Source organism: Haliotis rubra, unplaced genomic scaffold (assembly GCF_003918875.1).
Source record: "Haliotis rubra isolate DU_JTF1 unplaced genomic scaffold, ASM391887v1 Scf1755, whole genome shotgun sequence".
Lineage (NCBI taxonomy): Eukaryota > Metazoa > Mollusca > Gastropoda > Lepetellida > Haliotidae > Haliotis > Haliotis rubra.
The window spans coordinates 87,898-102,117 of record NW_025765731.1 but is presented as its reverse complement, the minus strand read 5'-3'; positions in this window follow the sequence as shown (position 1 = coordinate 102,117).

Here is a 14,220-nt window from a genome sequence, read left to right as displayed (position 1 = left end):
AGGCTGGAAAATGACTGAAAATCAAAGATGAAGATATTCCTTCCGGTCAGGACAATATGTGTTCTACCCCCTTAATTAAGTGTAAACTTCAGCTTAAACCCGTTCCATCATATGAACTGTTAATATTTCGGAGTTTTCTGATGGTTTATTACAAACCGCGTTGGTATTACATACCGGGTTGAGTAGCGAAATGTAATAAGATTTTGCACATCTTAACGCATTATGTAATAAAACTTACAAAGTGCCAAACGTCACCCTTAAGAAGATATTCCTTCAGGTGTTTTCTGATAGTTAATTGGTGGGAGCGAGCGCACTTGCCTCCCCGCCAATAAAAAAAAAAATACCGTACATAAAAGTGGTGTTTATTTTTTTGTTGTGGGCGTTGTTACGCCGCATAGAGCTTACGCCGTATAGAGCTTACGTGTAAGCTGTATTCGGTGGTTGACAACGTATAGAGCTTATGGTGAGCTATATATTCGTTGGTTGAAAACGCATACCAGAACGGCATGCAGGGTTCACGTAACACCTAATGACGTCGTAAATGACGTCAAAGTGTATGTCATTTCTGCATAATCAGTCATTTTCAAGTAAAGAAACATACCATATAATGTCATAAATGACGTCATAAGACGTTACGATAACGTCACATCACTTTTTGGCATACTTTACACAAAACCTTTCAGCTTCAAACTGATATATATGACATGATACATTTAATTCCTAACTATTACAATATTTTTCTTTATAAGCGGGACTTATATTTTTGGACACACTGTAAACTTACTTAAGCTCTATACGTTGGATATATGCATACATATTTTAAATAACGTATAGAGTTCACATCGTGGGTGAACACTATCGTAGCAGTAGTAAAAGAATATATAATGGCAGTAACAGTAGTAGACGTAGTAGCCTTAACAGTAGTAGAGCAGTAGCAGCAACAGCAGTAGCTGTAGCAGTAAAAGTTGCAGCAGTGGCAACAGTAGTGCTGGTGGTGTTGGCTGGTGGTCGTCGTCGTAGTAATAGTAGCAGTAGTGGTAGTTGTAGTTGTCGTCGTCGTAGTAGTCGTAGTGGTAGTCGTAATCGTTCGTCGTAATCGGTCTAGTAATAATTGTTTTACTCCATTAAGGGGCCACAGGCCCATTATACAGTTACATGAGTCATATCATGAAAGTGGAAATCTGGAGCGTCATAACACTGTACAAGGTCAATAAACATACACTCAATGGGTTGTACAAGTTTTGTTAAGGTAATTGTTACGTTGTTTGAATGCAAGGAACAGAAACTTCGCTATACGATTTAAAATACCTAAATCGTGTGATGTGCAAAGTAATACAAGTTTATCATAAGAAGGATGAGTACAATAGAACTCAGGCAAAATTGTACGTCTGAGATTATAGTAAAAAGGACATTCCAAACATATGTGATATTCTGTCTCAATTACAGGTATAACACAAAATGGACACAATCTAGAATTTCTTGTCAGACCAGATTTTCTTCCAGACTCTATCATTAACTGATGGCCTGAACAGCGAAATATACTGAGAGCCTTACGATAAGCTGGTACATAGTCGTAGTGGTAGTCGAAATGGAAGTGGATGTTGTAGTGGTGGTTGTAGTCGCGGTGGTCTTTGGTATAGTCCGTTTGGCTCAAAAGCGGACCGATGAATTGCAATCTAACTCGAAAACTAATAAACATAAAATACTCAATGAAACGCTGATCATAATCAAAACATCATACCAACTCTGTGATTTGTTTGCAGAATTTATGTCCTAAAAATAAAAAAGTTGTTTAACAATCTATCATTAAAATATTGACAGAGTTCACTATTTGTTACGACGGAGGAGTGCAGAGAAAGGGACAGCCAGGTGTTCGAGAACGGATGGAGACGGCACAGCACAAGTTAATGAATAAATAACTTTGTCTGTGAACGTGCTTCTCGAACACCTGGCTGTTGGTATGATGTTTTGATTATGATCAGCGTTTCATTGAGTATGTTATGTTTATTAGTTTTCGAGTTAGATTCATCGGTCTGCTTTTGAGCCAAACGCACTGTAGTCGTGGTAAAAGTCGCGGTGGTCTGAGTGGTGGCCGTAGTGGTAGTCTAAGTGGTAGAAATTGTAGTAAGGCGAGGTGAAATCGGGTTTAACGTCGCACTGTAGAATATTTCACTCATATGACGACGTGCATGCGTGTGTATGTGTAGGTGCGGTTACTTGTACTAGCCCAGACTGAAGCTGGTTTTATAGTGCTAAAACGTCTCTGGGTCTCTAGCGACCGTTTTTGCGCCGCTATTAACTTATGCCCCTCTCATTAAATGTATCTAGTTATCTAATATACAGTACTTGGAGAATTCTAGATGTTTTCCCGCCATATAGCTGGCGTAAAATTAAACTCACTCACTCACTCGCTCACGAGATGTGTTCATCTCATTTAGAGCTTACTTCTTTCCGAACAATTGGTAAGATCATTTATACAACACAATCGGCGCTATATGACCTTTTCGGTGTCGGTGCGCCGTAAAATTCAACAAACAAAGACATAATTTTTCGCTTTCCCCCCTTTTGTTTATGTGGGAAAGAATGGCATAGTACTAGTTAGGAATTCCAGGAACAGTGTTAGGATATCGGATCGTCTTTATGTAACTTAAAACCCAATGGAAAGGGCATTAAATGCAACAAAGATAGAAATAAAATGAAGGAAGATGTTATTTAAACAGACCGTCCCTAATGTCGTCCAAGTTTTTAACATTACTGACTGACTGAGTTTGGTTTTACGCCGCTTTCAGCAATATTCCAGCAACATCACGGCACGGACACCAGAAATGGGCTTCACACATAGTACCCATGTGGGGATTCGAACCTGGGTCTTCGGTGTGACGAGCCAACGCTTTAACCATTAGGCTACCCCACGGCCCCTGTTTTACATTAAATCAGATCCTTTATCACATATCTTGAAAACATACCCGTAGCTGCTATTATAACATATTCATATCCATGCTCAGCATGCAATACAAGATATCAATGTGAACAATGTACACATAACTTTACCACATTAAAACTAGATTCAACAATATAGTTATTGAATATGTGATATCTTAGTGTTAGGCACACTTGTTTTCCTTTTTAAAAATTAAATAAAAAAATAATAAATGAAAAGAAATTAAAAAAAGAAGAAAAAAAATTAAAAACAAAACAAAAAGCAAAAACAACAACAAAAACCAAAAACAAAAACAAACCTCCCACATAGTTCTCGACCTTGCCGCGGTTGGTAGGCTTTTACTAACGGAAAACATTGCAAGCTAGTAAGTTCTATTATAGCAGTATGGGTTTAGGGAACGTTACGAGTGAGCCACAACACATATATGGCCACCATTCTTCAACACGGAAACACAAATGCATACACAGGTACTAATACACAAACCCACCAACATACCCGAGTGGATACGGGATAGAATGGATCCACGGCAAACCCCACTTGTCGGCGGATAACGCCGTTACAGGGTAGGATGGCTCTTGCAGGATCGTAAAAGGCGATCCAAGGGGGAGCATCTTTTCACATATTTCCACTTGTCCACATTTTCGACTTTCCTTGCATTCTGCTGACTTGTTCTCATTATTCCAATCATTTTATACCAAATGACTGTATATCGGCGCTTTATGGCCTTTTGTGTCGAAGCGCCGTTAAACCCAGTTCAATCAATCAATCAAACTCAGCTAGGATATGTTTGGATTAATATTGTCCAAGAGCGTGATAAAAGGGCTACACCGAATGATTGCTGAATATATTCAACAGACAAAGGGGATAGAATTTCGGTGCACTTTGGATATATATGGAAACAATTATGTTGTTTGAATATATGAAGTTTTACAGAAACCTATTTAGATGGTTTACTCTATGACAATATTATGTACCACCGTGGTGCCGTCATCTAGCGGTGACTAGCTCTAGCACTATGGGTTTCGAGGGCTTTGGACAAGTTCCATTTTCCGTATCCATCACATTTCGTATCGCCATGGTCTTTGTAACTATGATCAATTTCATCTTTGTTCAAACTCAATAAGTATGTATTTTCGAACTATAGCCTGTGCCATCATGGTGCACCTTTTAACCACGACAGGTGACTAGCTCATTGAAAGATTTCTTTGATGTTGTTGTGCTCTGTCAGTTTAAGTATTTGAAGCTGCCGTACCAACAACATGTTGTGGTCAGTTTTAATTGTATACTATAAACTCAACCGACTTTTCATTTTATGAAAATGCTGCCACTGTGTATACTGGTTTGATCAGTAGCTCAGGATCACGCGGATGGATTGACGTCGTTATTCAATTCGAATCTAAACATTTTGAACATGTGACGACTGCACCAGCTTGGTTTGCTCTTGGCATTGGTCCTGCTGTTCAAGCAAGCGGAAAAGATTTTACAACTCAAGAATATGTAAATCTATGTGTTGGCAGTCTGTCTTTGGGCGCCCAAGTAGTCAGGTTTTTCGAACAGTACAGATTCACAATTAAATTAACATTTTAACTCAGGTGTTGGGCATTTGTTTCTCGTTTCGATTTTCGTAAATACACTATTCGATCAGAAAGCTAGCTGTGTTACATTCTGATCATTGCACTCATAACTACCTTGTGGTTCAATTGTGTTTGCTTCCACAGAAAAACGTACTATACATATTCTGCACACTGTCATTATTCAGGGACTCGGTATTCCAATAAACGATCAGAAGGTTTTCATGTAGTTTAGAATTAAGAACACATATTGTCTTCACCGGTATCTAATACCAACGCGGTTTGTAATAAACCATCAGAAAACTCGAAATATTAACAGTTCAACAATTTTATTACATAGTGCGTCGTTATTACATAGTAGGTTGCTACTGGTGTAACGCAGTTTGTAATAACCCGATATGTAATAAAATCACCTAAGTCCGAAATGTTTTTGGACTCTGAAAATTTTATTACATAGTGCGTTAAGATGTGCAAAATCTTATTACATTTCGCTACTCAACCCGGTTTGTAGTAAACCATCAGAAAACTCCGAAATATCAACAGTTCATAAGATGGAACGGGTTTAAGCTGAAGTTGACACTTAATTAAGGGTGTAGAACACATATTGTCCTGACCGGAAGGAACATCTTCAACTTTGATTTTCAGTCATTTTCCAGCCTAAGGCAAATGTACCAACTCGCTTTGTAATAAAATCGCCTAAGTCCGAAATGTTTTTGGACTCTGAAAATTTTATTACATAGTGCATCGTTATTACATAGTGGGTTGCTACTGGTGTAACGCAGTTTGTAATAACCCGTTATGTAATAAAATCGCCTAAGTCAGAAATGTTTTTGGACTCTGAAAATTTTATTACAAAGTGCGTTAAGATGTGCAAAATCTTATTACATTTCGCTACTCAACCCGGTTTGTAATAAACCATCAGAAAACTCCGAAATATTAACAGTTCATAAGATGGAACGGGTTTAAGCTGAAGTTTACACTTAATTAAGGGGGTAGAACACATATTGTCCTGACCGGAAGGAATATCTTCAACTTTGATTTTCAGTCATTTTCCAGCCTTAGGCAAAAGTACCAACTCGCTTTGTAATAAAATCGCCTAAGTCTGAAATGTTTTGGACTCTGAAAATTTTATTACATAGTGCGTCGTTATTACATAGTGGGTTGCTACTGGTGTAACGCAGTTTGTAATAACCCGTTATGTAATAAAATCGCCTAAGTCCGAAATGTTTTTGGACTCTGAAAATGTTATTACAAAGTGCGTTGTTATTACATAGTGGGTTGCTACAAAGGATGTTTTGAAAGTAAAATGTCAAAACAACATTTACTTTCAAGAAGCTAAAAAAGTTGTCGCGAGCCGTTCACCTCCCTCAACGCAAACTTATGCTGCAGTCGTCTCCCGCACAACCTCGGCCTGTTTCTAAATCATCGCACAGTCAGACAAATTCTGCAGACTGTCAACAACGTGACATCCCTCCAACATCTCAGTCTATCCCAGCTCCTGAAACATCAGCTACAGGAAAATCATCAACTGATGTGTCCAAACCACAAAAGAAGAAACAAAATAGGAAAATCACAATTAAGATCACCTATGGACCCACCATGAGCCATTCCAATCTTCTTCAATGGAACTGCAGAGGACTTAAGCATAATTACCATGAACTGCAGCTATTAACAAAGATATAAATCCAACAAGCGAGGAAGGCACGAAAAAAGGCTGAGCATTATTTCCGTCGCCATCCTATGCTACATAATCTAAATAAATTTAAGATCTTAAATGCCAAAGCTAGGTGTACTTTTAAACAAAGTAAACGTCAATCTTGGCAAATTATGTATCAAAAATCAATTCAAGTAGGCCCATGTCCAAAGTATGGAATATGGTAAAAAAATCAAAAGCAAAGGCTCTAAACCTGGCATCCACCACCGTCAAAATGGAAATGACATATTAACAAATAGTTTAGATATTGAAAACAAACTAGGTGAAACTTTGGCTAAGCACTCCTCCTCCTTTAACTATGTACCTAAATTTCAATAAATTCAACAGCAACAAGAACATAAACCTATTAATTTCCACACAGATATTGGGGTAGACTAAACTGAATTATTTTCTATTCATGAGCTTCATAAAGCTCTTGACCAAGCTCACAATACTGCTGCAGGAGCTGATAATTAGGAGATAAACCTACTGTGTGGGAAAATCAGAGGTATATAACGAAATTATAAAAGCTCTAAATTTCAGGTTTTAAAATGAACAATTTAGCGTGCTATTATTTTAATTTCGTTATATACCTCTGATTTTCCCACACAGTAGGTTTATTCCATTCTACCATGACAATTTTATGAACAATTTCAGGTGGAGCTCTTTCTTTGGTTACGAGTCAATACGTGAAGCGGCCTCGCATTCCAATCTCAAGTGGTATCGCCCGAAACGGGGTGTTTGGTGGCAAACCGTCAATGACTAACAAACTCCAGATTCAGTAATAACAAATCACGTTTTGTTTTTTCAATGCATCAATCACCAATCATTAACTGATAAGTTGGAAAACATATATCAAATAAGTTTAAAAAGCTTGGTTCACATTTGAAAATTCCACCGTAGACCCTTTCCCCACCAGAATAGTGGCAGCAACCTCATGGCCTTGACCTTTTCTCGAAGTCATTGTTTACATTTGGAAAGATGCGACAGGAGAGCCACTGACAGTTTGCGCAAGGTTAACCTGATTGTATGACTGAGATAGTCTTTGATATCTAATTACTGGTACTGGTACACAATTTAAGAGTAGGGGCGCTTTTGCTGTAACGAGAAGTCCGTGTTGTACCGAATTTAGATACTGTTGAATTTTGCGCCCTGTCAACTTGACGATTTCACGCACCTCTACGTCTGCGTGCGACAGCTGTGGTGACTCTTACACACTCATGTGTGTACTTTGTGCTCAAATTCGATTCTACGGATATTATTTTCTACATTTTGGAAAGTGTTTTGTGACCTAGTGGCTTCAAAGTGTAGTGAATTCAAATTGAATCGGATTCGCTGGCATGTTCGCGAGTCTGTTGACAAAGAGCCAGATTTGTGGTGATTTCCGAAAGGATGGATCAGGACATGAGGGTGTACCTCTGGCATAAACACGGTAAGGTAATTAATTATACTTTAATAGACTACTTTAGATTAAGCAATGTAATGGATAAGAGGGATCATGACTAAGCTAAATAACTTTTTCAACGATATTATATACTTTTAGAAAAAAAATATGTTGGGCTAAACAGAACGGTTTGCAGATTCTGTTATTGTGTTTTACTACCTCTAAATTTGAAACAGTACAAATTTCAAAATATCATTTTGTTTGAATTGATAACCCAACTGTTTATTTATGTGGACGGAAGGCATTAAAATTTCTTCGGCGTTCGATGTTAATGCATCCTCCGTTACCGGATCAAGATCAGTGGCGATATCGTTGACGAAAGCTGATAATAAATTTAACACGGAAATTATGTAGCAGTCTATTGCTGGATCTATTCTGACATAACATAGAATCAACGTAAACATACATGTATTTGTTTTTGCTGAATTTTTATTCGGAAAGCAGACGATGTTTTGATCTTGTTCGACTGAATATTTGTTTCCATGCTTTCGAAGTACTTTTGTATGTATAAACACCTATTGCTGTGATTTACGCAAGTAGTGAGTCGAGCCCGTCATCGCTAAATCCATCTTTAAAGACAAATGTGTAATTTCCGACAGTAAAATCGCCGCAATTTATTGATGCATCGGTAGGTTGTTTGGTGTCCGCCATGTTAGTGGGCAGACAAAAATAGTGCATTACCGTAAACCATGTATGATTGCGCACGGAAAACAGAGACCTGTATAACGTGATTATATACCTCTGAATGACTTTAATTAACCAATCACAATCCAGTGTTTACTGAAGTCATGGTAGAATATTCATTATCAACTCCTGAAGCACTTGCCAGAATCCTGTTTAGAGACACTTTTAAATGTCTTTGCTAGTATTTGGACATCAGTTTTCCTTCTTCATGAGCCACTGTCATTCGATCCAGAACAATATCTTCTAGAATACCAGATAACAGCTCTATTTTTACAGCAGAAGCAAACGCCATATTAACGGCTCTTAAATATATTCAAAGACATCCTAAACATAAACAATACATAATATTTTCCGATTCTCTTTCGTGCCTTCAGGCTATTAAAAATCTTTCTTGTAAACATCCACTTTTATTAGAAATTATTGAATTATTTAACGATATTGCTACTGGACAATACGGCATCGTCTTCTGTTGGGTACCCAGCTACGTTGGCAGTTTTTGGAATACAATGGCCGATCTTGCTGTCAAGGCAGCACTCAACACATCTGTGAACAACTTCTTATTCCATACTCTGATTACAAAGCTAGCATTAGAATCTACATCCGTGATGTTGTGCAGAAGAAGTGGGACGCCCAAGTAGGTATCAATAAATTACATGAAATAAAACCCTATATTGGTTACACCTACTTGGGTTGTCTGACCAGATTTTAAGAGGTCATAATACGACGATTTCCTATTGGCCACACAATATATATTCATGATCCTCCGTTTTGTATCCCTTGTGATGAAAGAATCACGGTCAAGCATGTCCTGCTTGACTGTGTTGAATATTCCACCACAAGGGCTAACTATTTCAAATCACGAACTATGAAGGATCTTTTTAATAATGTCAGTTCTCATTTAATTATTGCATTTTTAAAAGAATTAGATTTGTTAAATGATTTGTAAATAGATACATATTTTATTATTTGTAGTTTTGATTAATAACTGAGATTGTTAGTGGCTGTACCCTCAAAGGGGTTTGAACTAGCGTAAAATTATTGTCCTCCTGAGAGGGTACGTAAGTCCCAAAACTTACAAACGAAATTTAAATTTACCAGCTGTTTTAAATGTATCATTTCTGTCATTTTAATTTTGGCTAAATTTGACTTCAATCGCCAGCGGCTGAAGGGATGAGATAAATCCAGCTAGGGTCTATGCAGGTAGCAACAGTACTGTAAGTCCCCATGGTCCCTAGTATGGTGATCTACCTTCAGTTGTTGGCCATCTATAGCCAGTTTCTATATTGTTTTGTCCAGAAAGTGCTATTAGTTTTAACTTTCTATACTAGTTTTAATTCTAATTGTGATATTCTAGTTGTTTTACTGTCCTTCGATGACAGGTTTTTATAATATACATATATTCCATTCCAATGTCAAATATGTTCTCATCACGATATGGCTAAAATATTGCCGATGTGACGTTAAATATTAACTTACTCGCTCACTCACTCCTTATTCATGGCGTGATGTTATAATTGTTCCAATTCCTAAACCTGGACGTGACCATACTGATCCTTCTAATTATGGACCAGTTTCACTCACTAGCTGTGTTTGCAAGACCATGGGATGCATGATCAATAATCAATTAGTTTGGTACTTGGAAACCAATAACTGATATACAATGTGGTTTCCGTAAATACTGAAGCACAATTGATCATTTAGTGCGTTTAGAATCTTTTGTTAAAATGCCATAATTGATAACATGCAGTGTCGATCTTTTTCGATCTAGAAAAAGCATACGATACGATACGACGTGGAAATATGGTATTTTAAGAGATTTACATGATTTTGGATTACGGGGCCGTTTGCCTTAATTTATATCCAACTTTTTAAATGATAGACAATTTCAAATCCGAGTGGGTTCAACCCTGTCTAACCATTATAATGAGGATCAGGGTGTCCAACAAGGCAGTATTGTGTCTGTCACACTGTTTAGTATTAAGATCAACAGTTTATCCAAGGTTTTAAATGATTCAATAGATGGATTACTTTTCGTGGATGATTTTAATATTTCTTGTCCCCTGTAAAAATATGCATACTGTTGAATGGCAACTGCAGTTGGATCAAGCTACCCTCCTTCACCTCTTTACATCACGGGTCCGCTCGAAGCTTGATTATGGCTCCATCGTATATGGTGGAGCCTGCAAAAGCAACTTAAAACTATTAAATTCTGTTCACCACCAAGGTCTCAGACTTTGTCTTGGGTCCTCTAGAACCTCTCCTGTTGACAGTTTCTACGTCGAGGCAGATGAACCATCTCTTACCCAACGCCGTATACAATTTTCTTTACAATATATTACCAAACTATATTCTAACGAGTCTTATCCTGCATTTCTTTGTGTCTTTACCCCTCTTTATGGGGATTTGTACAACAAGAAATCTTCTCTTGTTCCGCTTCATGGTCTCAGGATTAAGCCATTCATTTTTGCTGCCGGCATTGAGCTGGTTAATATCTCTCCTTCCCGTCTTCTTTCTTCTCCTCCTTGGCACTTAGTTAGGCCACAAGTCGACCTAGCCTCCTTAACTTCTTATAAAAGAAGAGGGACACCCAAGTAGGTATAAATAAATCACATGAAATAAAGCCCTAAATCGGTTACACCTACTTGGGCTGTCAGTCCAGATATGAAGAGGTCATTTTGCGACGATGTCGTATTGGCCACAGTAGGAATATATATGACCATTTATTGAAAGGTGAGGATCCTCCATTTTGCATCCCTTGTGATGATAGAATCACGGTCAAGCATGTCCTACTTGACTGTATAGGTTTTTCCATCACAAGGGAAAGATATTCAGTGCATAAACAGTTGAGGATCTTTTTAGAAATGTCCATTATCAATTAATTATGCACGTTCTTTTTTTTAAACCAATAGTGTTTCTTGATACATTTGGATTGCTGTTTTGTATATAGATATATTTTTTATTATTGGCAGTTAAATTAGCAACTACGATTGTTATTGGCGGTATCCACAAGGGAAGTTGAAGTACCATAAAATGATTGTCCTCCTGAGAGGATACCTAAGTCCCAAAATATTCGAAGTAAAATCTAATCTTCCACCTTTTTACTCGTAGTATGATTGTCAATTCAATTTGTGCCTAAATTTGCCTACAATCACCAGCAACTGAAGGGATGTCTAAATCCAGCTTGGGTCCATGCAGGTAGCAAAGGCATTGTAAGTCCCCGTGCAGAAGTAGGTAGGTATTAATAAATTACGTGAAATAAAACCTTATATTGGTTACACCTACTTGGGTTGTCAGTCCAGATTTGAGACGGTCATATTGCGACGATGTCGCATTGGCCATACGCGTTATACTCATAAATAGCTGTTGAAAGGTGAAGATCCTCCGTTTTGTATCCCTTGTGATGAGAGAACCACGGTCAAGCATGTCTTGCTTGACTGTGTTGAATTCTCCATCATTCAATGTAAAATAGTCAAAGATCTTTTTACAAATGTTAATTTCCATTTAAATATTGGTGTTTTAGAATAGATTGATGTATTTGATGAATTCTGATTAATGTGTTTTTTAATTTGAATTATTGAATTCGAGACGAGGGAAATTTTGACGTTTTTAGAGAATATGCATATATCATAAAAACCTGACGTCAAAGGACAGTAAAACAACTAGACTATCACAGTTCGAATTAAAACTAGCATGTCGCGTTAAAACTAATAGCACTATTAGGACAGTACATAATATAAAAACAGGCTATAGATCGCCAGCAACTGAAGGTAGATCACTATACTAGGGCCCATGGGGACTTACATTACTTTTGCTAAATGCATGGACCCAAGCTGGATTTACACCATCCCTTCAGCCGCTTGTGATTGTAGGGGAAATTAGCCAATAGTTCAAATAACAAAACTACTAGTTTAAAATGTGGTAAATTTATATTTTAACTTTCAAAGTTTTGGGACTTACATATCCTATCAGGAGGACAATAATTTTATGATACTTTAACCCCCTTCGAGGATACAGCCAGAAACATTTGCAGTTGCTAATTTATACTACCATGTTTAAAATGCCATTTATCTATTTACACATCATTTAACAAATCTAATTCTTTTAAAAATGCAAGAATTAAATGGGAACTGACAGTATTAAAAATATCCTTCATAGTTCGTGATTTGAAATAGATATCCCTTGTGGTGGGATATTCAACACAGTCAAGCAGGACATGCTTGACCGTGATTCTGTCATCACAAGGGATGCAAAAAGGAGGATATTCACCTTTTAACAAATACTCATGAGTATACCTTTTGTGTGGCCAATGCGACATCGTCGCATGATGACATCTTCAAATCTTGACTGACAACCCAAGTAGGTGTAACCAATATAGGGTTTTATTTCATGTAATTTATTAATACCTACTTGGGTGTCCCACTTCGTTTGCATCAGATCACGGATGTAGGTTCTAATGCTAGCTCTGTAATCAGAGTATGGAATAAGAAGTGGTGTCACAGATGTGTTGAGTGGTGCCTTGGCAGCAAGATCGGCCATTGTAATCCCAGAAATGCCAACGTGGCTGGGTAACCAACGAAAGACGATGTCGTATTAGCCAGTAGCAAGATCATTATACAGTTCAATAATTTCTAATAAAAGTGGATGTTTACAAGAAAGGTTTTTAATAGCCTGAAGACACGAAAGAGAATCGGAAAATATTACGTATTGTTAATTTTTATGGTGTTTATTAAGATATTTTAGAGCTTTTAATATGGCGTTTGCTTCTGCTGTGTAAATAGAACTGTTATTTGGTAGTCGAACAGATAATGTTTTGGATCCAATGACAGTGGCACAAGCCACTGCGTCCCCATCCTTGGACCCATCTGTAAATAAGGATTTGTGTGTATTATATTTACTTCTTAATTGATTATATGCTTGTTTATATTGTAATTCATTAGTTTCTGCTTTTTTCAATGATGTTAATGTTCGGTCAACTTGTGGCCTAAGCAACTGCCAAGGAGGAGAAGAAAGAAGACGGGAAGGAGCTATATTTCCAGCTGAATGCCGGCAGCAGAAAGAAAAAGGTTTAATACGTATTCCAAGAGGTGGAATTAGTGAAGATTTCTTTTTAATACAGATCCTCATATTGGGGCCCATGTCGAAGGTATGGAACGTGGTCCAGAAAATTAAAGGTAAAGGTACTAAATCTAATGTCCATCATCTTAAACATGGAGATCAATTACTTACCAATAAATCAGATATTGCGAATAAACTTGGTGAAACTCTCGCTAAGCACTCTTCCTCTTCTAATTATGTGCCTAAATTCCAACAATATCAAAAACATCAAGAAAGGAAAACTATTAATTTCAATTCAGATAATGGGGAAGATTATAATGAAACATTTTCGATTCATGAACTCCAAACTGCTCTTGAGCAAGCTCACGATACTGCTACAGGTGCTGATAACATACATTATCAACTCCTGAAGCACTTACCGGAATCATGTTTAGAGACGCTCTTACACCGTTTTGACGATATTTGGACATCAGGTAAATTTCCTCCCTCATGGCGTGACGCTATATAGTAGTACCAATACCTAAACCTGGACGTGATCATACAGATCCGTCCAATTACCGACCTATTTCACTAACCAGCTGTGATTTCAAAACCATGGAACGCATGATAAATAATCGACTTGTTTGGTACTTGGAAACAAATAACCTTTTAACAGATATACAATGTGGTTTCTGTAAAAACAGAAGTACTGTCGATCACTTTGTGCGTTTGGAATCATTTGTTAAAAACGCACTTATTAATAAACAACACGCTGTGTCTATCTTTTTTTATCTTGAAAAGGCATATGACACTACGTGGAAATATGGCATTTTAAGAGATTTACATGGCTTTG